At 42.7% G+C, this 10,073-nt stretch overlaps 1 protein-coding gene across 3 annotated transcripts in view; it reads right to left on the reverse strand.

The window, feature by feature from the left end:
- Positions 1–10,073, reverse strand: part of RUBCNL (rubicon like autophagy enhancer) — a 42,140-nt gene that overhangs the window by 23,620 nt on the left and 8,447 nt on the right. The window contains exon 1 of one of the 3 annotated variants that reach the window (XM_040267243.1): positions 3,029–3,729. The exons of the other annotated variants lie outside the window; for them this stretch is intronic. The gene's annotated coding sequence lies outside the window, so the exon portion shown is untranslated. Of the gene's footprint in view, positions 1–3,028; positions 3,730–10,073 lie in introns of those variants that run through there. 3 annotated transcript variants of the gene reach the window in all.

Genomic DNA, 10,073 nt, shown 5'->3' on the forward strand with positions numbered 1-10,073 from the left:
TGGACTTTATTTTTTGGGGGGCTCCAAAATCACTGCAGATGGTGATTACAGCCATGAAATTAAAAGACGCTTACTCCTTGGAAGAAAAGTTATAACCAACCTAGATAGCATATTAAAAAGCAGAGACATTACTTTGCCAACAAAGGTCCATCTAGTCAAGGCTATGGTTTTTCCTGCGGTCATGTATGGATGTGAGAGTTGGACTGTGAAGAAAGCTGAGTGCTGAAGAATTGATGCTTTTGAACTGTGGTGTTGGAAAAGACTCTTGAGAGTCCCTTGGACTACAAGGAGATCCAACCAGTCTATTCTAAAGGAGATCAGGCCTGGGTGTTCACTGGAAAGGCTGATATTAAAGCTGAAACTCCAATACTTTGGCCACCTCATGTGAAGAGCTGACTCATTGGAAAAGACCCTGATGCTGAGAGGGATTGGAGGCAGGAGGAGAAGGAGACGACAGAGGATGAGATGGCTGGATGGCATCACTGACTTGATGGACATGAGTCTGAGTGAACTCCGGGAGTTGGTGATGGACAGGGAGGCCTGGCGTGCTGCAGTTCATGGGGTCGCAAAGAGTCGGACACGACTAAGCAACTGAACTGAACTTAAAGTCGTATAAGGATACTGCTGATAAAAAACTAAAACAACAGCAAAATGTAAAACATCCCATGCATTATTTCAAAATTAAATGTCAAACCCAAAATGGGAATGCTGCCTAGGAGTAAAGACATGTTTTTACAGTTTTTTAAATTATTATTATTGGGGTATAATTGCTTTACAATGTTCTGTTAGTATCTGCTGTACAAAAGAAGTGAATCAGCTATAAGTGTACATATATCCCCTCCCTCTTGGATATTCCTCCCAACCCCCACCCCACCCTTCTAGGTCATCACAGAGCACTGAGCTGAGCTGCCTGCACTTTATAGTAGGTTTCCACTAGCTATCTATTTTACATATGGTAGTATACGTTGTTTCTGCTTTTTATTTAGTTTGTGGTCGTATTTCAACAAAGTGGACCCATGGCATGTGAAACTGAGGGCAACCAACAGCACTAAAAACTTGGTTTTGTATAACTTTACATGAGCTTATGAAACTTACTTAATTATAAAAGCAATAAAAATTTATGATTTGCTTACAATATCTAAAGAACACACTGTGATCTAGATGCTGTCTTTAAAACGGTCCACTCGCTTTTTAGCTCCATTGTTAGCATTAGTAAATTAGGCAATGATTACAATGTTGAGAGCAAGCAACACAAAAGGAGAAGCACTCTTGTCACTAATTACAGCCCAGCACGTGTGTCTTCCTAACACTCTGCTGCTGTCCCTCACATTGTAAAGCTCAGCCTTCAACAGTCACTGCGAGATTGGCAAGGGGAAGGTTTAGCAATGAAGGGTGTCTGCTTGGACACTGAGCCTAAATGATGGGTGAAGTCCATGGGTTCACTTCAACGAGCAAGGCTCTGGTCCTCATAAAGTTCCAGGGCTTTAAACATCATTTTTATATACACAGGTGATTCCCACATAGATCTGTATTCCTGACCTCCCCTGAACTCCAGAAGAGTGTATCCTACTGCTTATTTGACATTTGTCTAGGGGCATCACACCTGATATATCCAAAGAAACACTGATTTCTGCAACCCCCCCTCCCGCCCCAATCTGCTTCTTCCTGGTTTTCCCCATCTCAGGAAACATACCCACCCCCAGTTGCTGAAGTCTCAAATCTAGGTGTCATCATGACCCTATCTTCCAGAGTTCTCCATCTTTAACCCACCAGCAAGCTTATTCCTGAACTTCCCTGGTAGCTCAGAGGTAAAGAATCTGCCTGCTGATGCAGAGGACACAGGAGACTTAGGTTCAATCTCTGGGTGGGGAGATCCCTCAAGGAGGAAATGGCAACCCACTCCAGTACTCTTGCCTAGGAAATCCCATGCAAAGAGGAGCCTGGCGGGTTACAGTCCATGGGGTCACAAAGAGTCAGACATGACTGAGCACAAAAACAACGGGCTTACATCTATAGCTACCACCTGGTCTAAGTCACCATTTTCCCAGTGGTCTCCCTGATTCTTCTCTCACCTGTTTATAATCAAGTTATTCAGAGATATCTTTTATAAATCCAAATCAATCCCCTATCTGACCCTGTCAACTACAAATTGGAACTTGCCATCTACCTCTACAGGGATTAAACATGTGCCGCTGAAGCTACTGATTTTCAACAGCCCCTGAAGGCATTCAGGGTGGAGAGCAGAAATGAGGCAGCCTGTGCTCCGGGGCTGAGCAGGACTGGCAGGATAGGTCTTCAGAGAGTTAGATATTTTCAGGAGCTGATGTTATGAGCCAACGTGTATATCTCCTCATATCTAGAAAAGCCCTAAAGTCCTTCATTGTGATGACTATTCCTGTTACTAGCAGAAAGCGTCACGAGACTAGCAGAAAACTTTTGGGAAAATATGTGCTTGATTGCATACACTCTCCCATCACTAAAATCACATAGATACTGAGCTTCCCCCTGCCTCTTTGGAGCAGTTTCTCAGAGCTATCTGAGGTGCTGTCTCCCAGGCGAGACCCCTCATTTCACCTCAAATGAAACTTAACTGACAGGCTTCCCTGGTGGCTCAGTAGTAAAGAATCCGCCTGCCAATGCAGGAGACACAAGTTCAATCCCTAGTCTGGGAAGATCCCACCTGCTGAGGAGCAACTAAGCCTGTGCGCCACAACCACTGAGCTGGCGCTCTACAGCCCAGGAACTCAACTACTAAGCCCATGGGCCGCAACTAGAGAAAAGCCTGTGCGGCAACCAAGACCCAGCACAGCCAAAAATAAATATATAAATAAAATTATGTAATCAAAAATTATATCAATAATTATATTGATAATTATATAAGTATACATTATATTAATATAAATATAAATAAAATTATATAAAATAAAACTTAACTTGTAACTCTCACATTGTGCATTTTTAAAAAGTTGACAACTCCCACCCCATCATAGCTTCCTATTAAATCCCGAATAAAATCCAAAATCGTTACCTTGTTCCCCACGCACGACAGCAGACTTCTCTGGCCTGTCCACCCTCTGTCAGTCCCAGCTACGAAGCAAGCTCTTGACTCCCACAAGCTCTTGTTCACCTTCTGTTCTCGTCCCTCTCTTTGGACCGCTCTCCCCTCAAATGACCACACGTCTGACACCTTCCTGTTTTATACACTCCTGGGTTTATGAATGACTTCCTCAAAGAAGTCTTTCCTAACCACCTCTCTTAACACAGCGCCCTGGTTACACCTTATCACACCACTTTGCTTAATCTTCAGCACAGCAGCGCTCACTTCCGGCTGCTTACTGCCATCCTTGGCCACCTCTCCACCCCCGACTAGAAGCTCCAGGAAAGCAGGGGCCTTGTCTCAGAGTGGCCGATGGGGGCTCAATGAGAGCTACAGACTGAACGAACAAATCCAACAAAATGAACATAGAGTTACAGGCTAGAGAAAAGACTTCTGTGATTGATACACCTGCTCTACTGTCATGGCAGACCTCACCAGAGATGAAACTGAGTCCCTGTTTCCTAAAGATACAAAATTTTTCTCACCCAATGCTTACAAATAGACCCAAAAAGGCAATGTGAAAATCGTTCTAAAAAATCTGTGAGTTTTCTTGATTTGGGGGTCTTCCATTCTAGGCCACAGCGTTTGGAGTGATGCAGGAGACACGTTCAGTCACTAAGTCGTGTCCGATTCTTTGTGACCCCATGGACTGTAATCTACCAGGCTCCTCTGTCCATAGCATTTCCCAGGCAAGAATACAGGAGTGGCTCGCCATTTCCCTCTCCAGGAGATCTTTCCAGACCAGGAATCAAACCCACGTCTCCTTCATTGGCAGACAGATTCTTTACCACTGAGCTACCAAGGAAGACTGATGCCGGAGACAGACAGACAGACAGACAGACAGACGTGTGTGTGTGTTGTGTGTGTGTGTGTGTGTGTGTACACCGACTCAATGGACATGAGTTTGCGTAAACTCCAGGAGTTGGTGATGGACAGGTAGGCCTGGTGTGCTGCAGTCCATGGAGTAGCAAAGAGTCGGACACGACTGAGCGACTGGACTGAACTGAGAACACAAGCTCCAGATCACCAGTCACAAAATATCACAGGATTTGGTGATAAACTGCCAGCACTATCTGAAGTGTTTCATCTTCCTTCTCCTGAGCTCAAATCCCACCTGTGCCCCCAGTTTCTGTCACACATCTTTTCCTCTCCAGTAATTTCAACTGTTATAATTAAAAAAAAAAAATAGCCCACCCATGACTATGGTTTTATAAAATGCCCCAAGCACAGAAGTCTAGAGTAAAAAGTGAGGCCTTCTTATCACACCAAGCCCCACCAACCCCAATTCTTTCCCAGAAATAACACTGTCAACCATTTTATTTCTTCCAGATCGTCTATGAATTAACACATGTCAGAAGACATGTCATGTTTTTTATACACATGTGATCACACAGGACATATGCTAAATATACTTTCTTTTTCTCTCAATAATGTGTCTTAAGGGTACATACCCTTTTTTAAAAACTATCTTACCACTTTTAGGGTATAAATGTATCATAATTTCTTAGTCATATTCCTATTAATGAAAATTTATCTTCAGTTTTTTACTATAATAAAATATACAGCAATGAACATCCACATATTGCTTTTTGTTCATTTTCTTTTACTATATCTTTTCTTTTACTACTTCTAATTTTAGTTCTGAGCCCATGGCCTATGATAATCTTACTATTTCCCAAAGAATGAAGCTATGTAAGTCATGTCTTATTCTCATATTTCTACACATCATATTTAGTTTTCTGTGTGAGATTCGACTACAGCTGAGAAATCATATGGTAAGTAATAGTGTGGTCCCTGTGTTTTTATAAACAGATTAAAGTTAATAATTCAAAGAGAATGATGTTATTTATGAGCCTCTCAGATATGGAAACAACTGCACTGAGCAAAAACAGACTTTCTTATAAAAAGCAATTTTCAGAAGCAGGTGTTTGTACTACTTCCTTCTAGAAAGATGTTCTTGTTTCACACAAAGAGCCTGCAGATCTTGGCTCTGCCAGGTTATAAAATAAGAACTTTTTAGAGCGGCAATAGAACCACAGAAATTCAAGCTATCTCTAAGGTCACAGCTGGGGAGTGGCAGGGGAAGGATGGCAAGCCAGGCTGCACACTCATTAAGGAGCAGAAGTTTCCCTGAGAGGCACATGGACACAGAGAGTACAGCAATGATTGGAAACAAAGTCCAGTTCCTGCTGAGAAGAGATCATCTCCATCTCCTGATCCTTGGGGCAAAGATGATTCGTGAGCTATCAAGAAACGGTTGCTGGTTATGTTGCTTATTGCCACACTGCTTACAATCTGTTATTCAACTAAACAGATATTTATTGACCATATACTACATGACTGGCATTGTTTTTGTTTTGGTAGCACGAGGGTAACAGTGGTGACTAAGATAAGCTTCCTGCCTTCCAGCAGCCTACATACTGGCAGAGGACGAAAAGGGACTAAACACATACATTGATACCTCTCAGGTACTGACTGGCAGTAGATAATCTGAATCTAAGGAATGACCAGCATCTTCTCAAAGCCCTTCCCACTGTCATAAATGAGCTCCTTTGGATCAGAGATGCTTATGTGCAAAGATAAAAATCAATCTCCAACCACATATTAAAGGAAGAGAAATTTAGTTGCAAAGCTTACTGTCATTTCTACTGGGATTTTCCTTTTGAGAGTAAACACAGGCCAGATTACTAGTTAACACATGGGCAGCAGCAAAGGCCCTAGACAAAGAAGAGACTCCAGGACTTCCCCCACCCACCCTAAATCATTCTGGAAGGTCCCTGTGCACTGGACTCAGTGGTCCCATGGAGAATGACTGCATCACTAGGGCCACTGCTGGGGTACAACATCCACTCCAAAGATGCAACCTTTGCAAGAGGGGAAGATGACTCATTGTGAGCCACCATGACCTCTAGAGTGACCTCACAAAAGCCCAGCAGACCACGGTATTAGTTGCTCAGTCGTGTCCCACTCTCTGCAACCCCATGGACTGTAGCCCACCAGGTTCCTCTGTCCATGGGATTCTCCAGGCAAGCATGTGGAGTGGGTTGCCATGCCCTTCAGCAGGGGATCTTCCCAACCCAGGGATGGAACCCAGGTCTTCTGCATTGCAAGCAGATTCTTTACCATCTGAGCCACCAGGGAGGCCCAAGCAGCCAGCATTTTGATAGCAGATTAAAAAACTTTAGCAGCTAATACCCCTAACAATCTTAAAGATACTCGATGAATAGGCAAAGTATGTCAGGTTTAGGATTTGGGGTTTTCTCTGCCTCAGCACTAACTAGTATCTGAATACATTGCTGGGAGCATCAGAGTAAAGGCTCATCTTAAATGTTATCTTCTCAGATAGGCCTCCCTGGTTACCCTATAAATAATGGCAGCTGCTCCTCCCTAATAGCTCCTCTCCCCCTTGGCAACTCTATTTTTTTCCTCCTTACTCCTCACCACTAATCACCATTTTGTTTAACCTCAATGACTAACACCCACTAGAATGTAAAATCTTTGAGGGCAGTTTTTATTTATGTATTTGGCTGCGCCGGGTTTTAGTGGCAGCACATAGGATCTTTGACCTTTGTTGGGGCGTGTAGGACCTAGTTCCCTTGTATTGGGAATGCAGTCTTAGCCACTAGGGAAGTCCCCAGGTTGTTGGGTTTTTTTTAATTGGAGAAGCATTGCTTTACAATGCTGTGTTTCTGCTGGACAATGAATGAATCAGCTATGTAATTTTTATTTTGATCACTGCTCTGCCCCTGGTATCTAAAACAGGGGCACATAATAGATAGGTGCCCAACAAATACATTGAGTGTATGAACAAAAGAATGAACAAACTCACCAATAGTACCTAAGCATGGTTATGTTGGCTATTTCTGATGCCTGAGAAAGGAATCCAAGAACAGGCATCACCCTATAGTAGAAGAAACTGGAGATCACGACCTAAAATGGCTGCCAACAATCTCCTGAGAACAGAGGATGTTAGAGAAGAGAAATCGCTCACAGGAGTTGAGCGTCAAAGGTCACGTTCATTCCTTGCAGCTTTGTGGTGTCTTAGTGAGCATGCCCAGTAAGAGACAGAAGCAACCAGAGACTGAACCGATCTTGAGCCGCGGTACGTGAGCCCTTCGGTTAAGACAGTTCCCCAGAACCTCTTCCCATCTCTCTGTATCCACTTCCCTTTGTGTTTTGACTTTAAACAAAGGCTCATATCCCCCCAGGGCATCTGCAGATTCCAGCGATGGCAGCTCATCCAGAAATCATCAAGATGCCCAATAAAGAGACTTCCTGGCTTCCGTGTCAGGGGCCAGGAACCAGAGTCAACTGCAGTTTGCAGACAGCTGCACCTCCATTGTGCATGTGCTGCATTCTCATGAGAACAGCACAGGGAAGCAGCAGTACCAGCCTGCAGGGGTGGCTGGTGGCGCCACCTGACTCCTCTCCGGGCAGCTTAACCTTGGCAGTGACCCTTACTCGTGAAGTCATTTGTCAGAAGAACACAGAGGAAGGACAGAAAGCAGGGTGGGGTGCGAAGGGGAAGACCCAGGCAGGGCAGAGGTCAAGGAACTCCAGATATTTGCCTAAGAAGACTTCAGGGTTGCCCAAGATGCACGAATGACTGACTTCCCCTGTGGTCACAGCATACGTCACACTTAACACTCTCATTCTGCACAATGAAAATTTATGATATCTCAGGTGTTCTTAGGCCAGTTTGGGAGCTGAAATGCAGCCCATCAAGGGTCTCACCCAAAGTCTATTAGCAATCAGCAGAAGTAGAACAAAAATAAAAACCTGACACCTGATGCAAAGCTCCTTCCCCTGGTATTTACGCGTTCCACGTGGGCTGAAATTAGCAGGATATTTTCAATTTCCTTAGCAAAGTAATTTTAAGAATTTCCCCATCAGATGTGTCACAAAGCATGGGATTAAGAACCACACAGCTGCATATATTTGATCCTATGCCTTTAGAACAGTTGTCCCCAGAATTTTATGATATGACTTCCTATTTGAAAAAAACATCTTTGCGTTCACATTTCCAGTATAAGACTATTCATTTATAAATCTTATATATGCACAGATATTCTAATATACTGTATTATAAAGCATTATTGAAACAGATCCAAGAGCATAGCATTTTGTTCTTGCTTTCCAATGAATCATCTTGTACCCTAAAGGTGCATAACTTCCACTTTAGGGACCACTGCTCAAGTAATGCTTTACTCAAAATCTTATATACAAAAGTCAATAACAAAAAGACTTATATATGAATATAATTAGATAATTAAATAAGAATTAGAAAAATATCAATATAAAAATTTACCCAAAGTAAGGCTAGGTATCTGTACTTGAAAGATGGCTTTAGACCATCTTGTTTAGACCAAATATTGTTTTGGAAAAATCCAGATGAACTTTTTGGCCAATTCAATAAAGTGGGGAGCCATATTAGAAAACGGTTTGACAGTTTTTCAAAAGGTTCAACATACAGTTACCATTTGGGCAAGCAATCCCACTCCTGGCTACGTGTCCAAAAGAAACAAAAGTATATGTTAACATAAAAACTTACATGTAAATATAAATTGAGATATATTTGAGTTTAACGGGTACAGCATAATGATTTGATTTACATACATCATGAAGCCATTATCACAGTAAGTTTAGTGAACATCCATCCTCTCATAAAATCACAAAATTAAAGAAAGAGAAAGAAATATTTTTCCTTGTGATGAGAACGCTCAGGATTCACTCTCTTGATGACGTTCACACATAACACACAGCAGGGTTAGTTATATTCATCCTGTTGTACATTACAACTCTAGTACTTATTTATCTTAGAGCTGGAAGTATGTACCTTCGACGGCTTTTATCCAGTCCCCCCCCCCGCACCCGCCCGTCATCACTGGCAACCAAATGTCTGATCTCTTTTAAAATTTGTCTTTGGAGTATAGTTGACCTACAACACTGTGTTAGTTCCTGTTACACAACACAGTGATTTGTTATTTCTATACACACATGAATGTTAACAGCAGCATTGCTCAGAACAGTTAAAAAGTAGAAACAACCCAAATGTCCATCGATCAGTGAATAAAGGATGCTACTCTGGCCACCTGATGGGAAGAGCCAATTCAGTGGAAAAGACCCTGATGCTCGGAAAGATTGAGGGCAGGAGGAGAAGGGGACAACAGAGGATGAGATAGTTGGATGGCATTACCAACTCAATGGACATCAGTTTGACCAAACTCTGGGAGATGGTGAAGGGCAAGGAAGCCTGGCATGCTGTAGTCCATGGGGTCGCAAAGAGTTGAACACAACTGAGCAACTGGACAGCCAGCCAGCCACACAGTGTAACATCGTTCAGCCACAGTAAGAAGGGAAGTACTAATACATGCTACAATATGAGTGAGCCCTGAAAACATCCTACTAAGTGAAAGAAGTCACTGACAAAAAAATATTTATTTCTTTATGAATGAACGAAATTGTCCAGAATAGGCAAATCCATAGACACAGAAAGTACATTAGCAGTTCTTTTGGGGGATGGGAAGATAGGGACGACAGGTAAAAATACTTTTCTGGGGTTCTAAATGTTTTCAAATCAACTATGCTAATGCTGTCACATATCTGTGAAGACAGGAAAACCACTGGATTATACACTTCCAATGGGTGAATGCAGGTGATGTCAATTCTATCTGCATCTCAATAATGCTGTTGAAAAAAATGAAATGGGCCAAGGCCATCTCCCTTCCAAAAGGTCTAGAAAGAGATGCTGTTATTCTGTGGACCACAGGCATCAAAGGAGCATGAGCTGAGAGTCAGGCTGAGAACAATGGAACTGAAAGTTAAAAGGGGAAACAGAGACTAGACAAAGGGCTCAGGAATAAATGTGTCAAAAGTAAGTATGGAGAAGGGAGAGAGCAAGAAGAAGCGAGAATGCCACGACTGAGCTATGCAGGAAAAAACCCCAACGGCTGGTAACAACAACGCCACCGGAGTT

This window comes from Oryx dammah, unplaced genomic scaffold, assembly GCF_014754425.2.
Source record: "Oryx dammah isolate SB20612 unplaced genomic scaffold, SCBI_Odam_1.1 HiC_scaffold_24, whole genome shotgun sequence".
NCBI classification, from domain to species: domain Eukaryota; kingdom Metazoa; phylum Chordata; class Mammalia; order Artiodactyla; family Bovidae; genus Oryx; species Oryx dammah.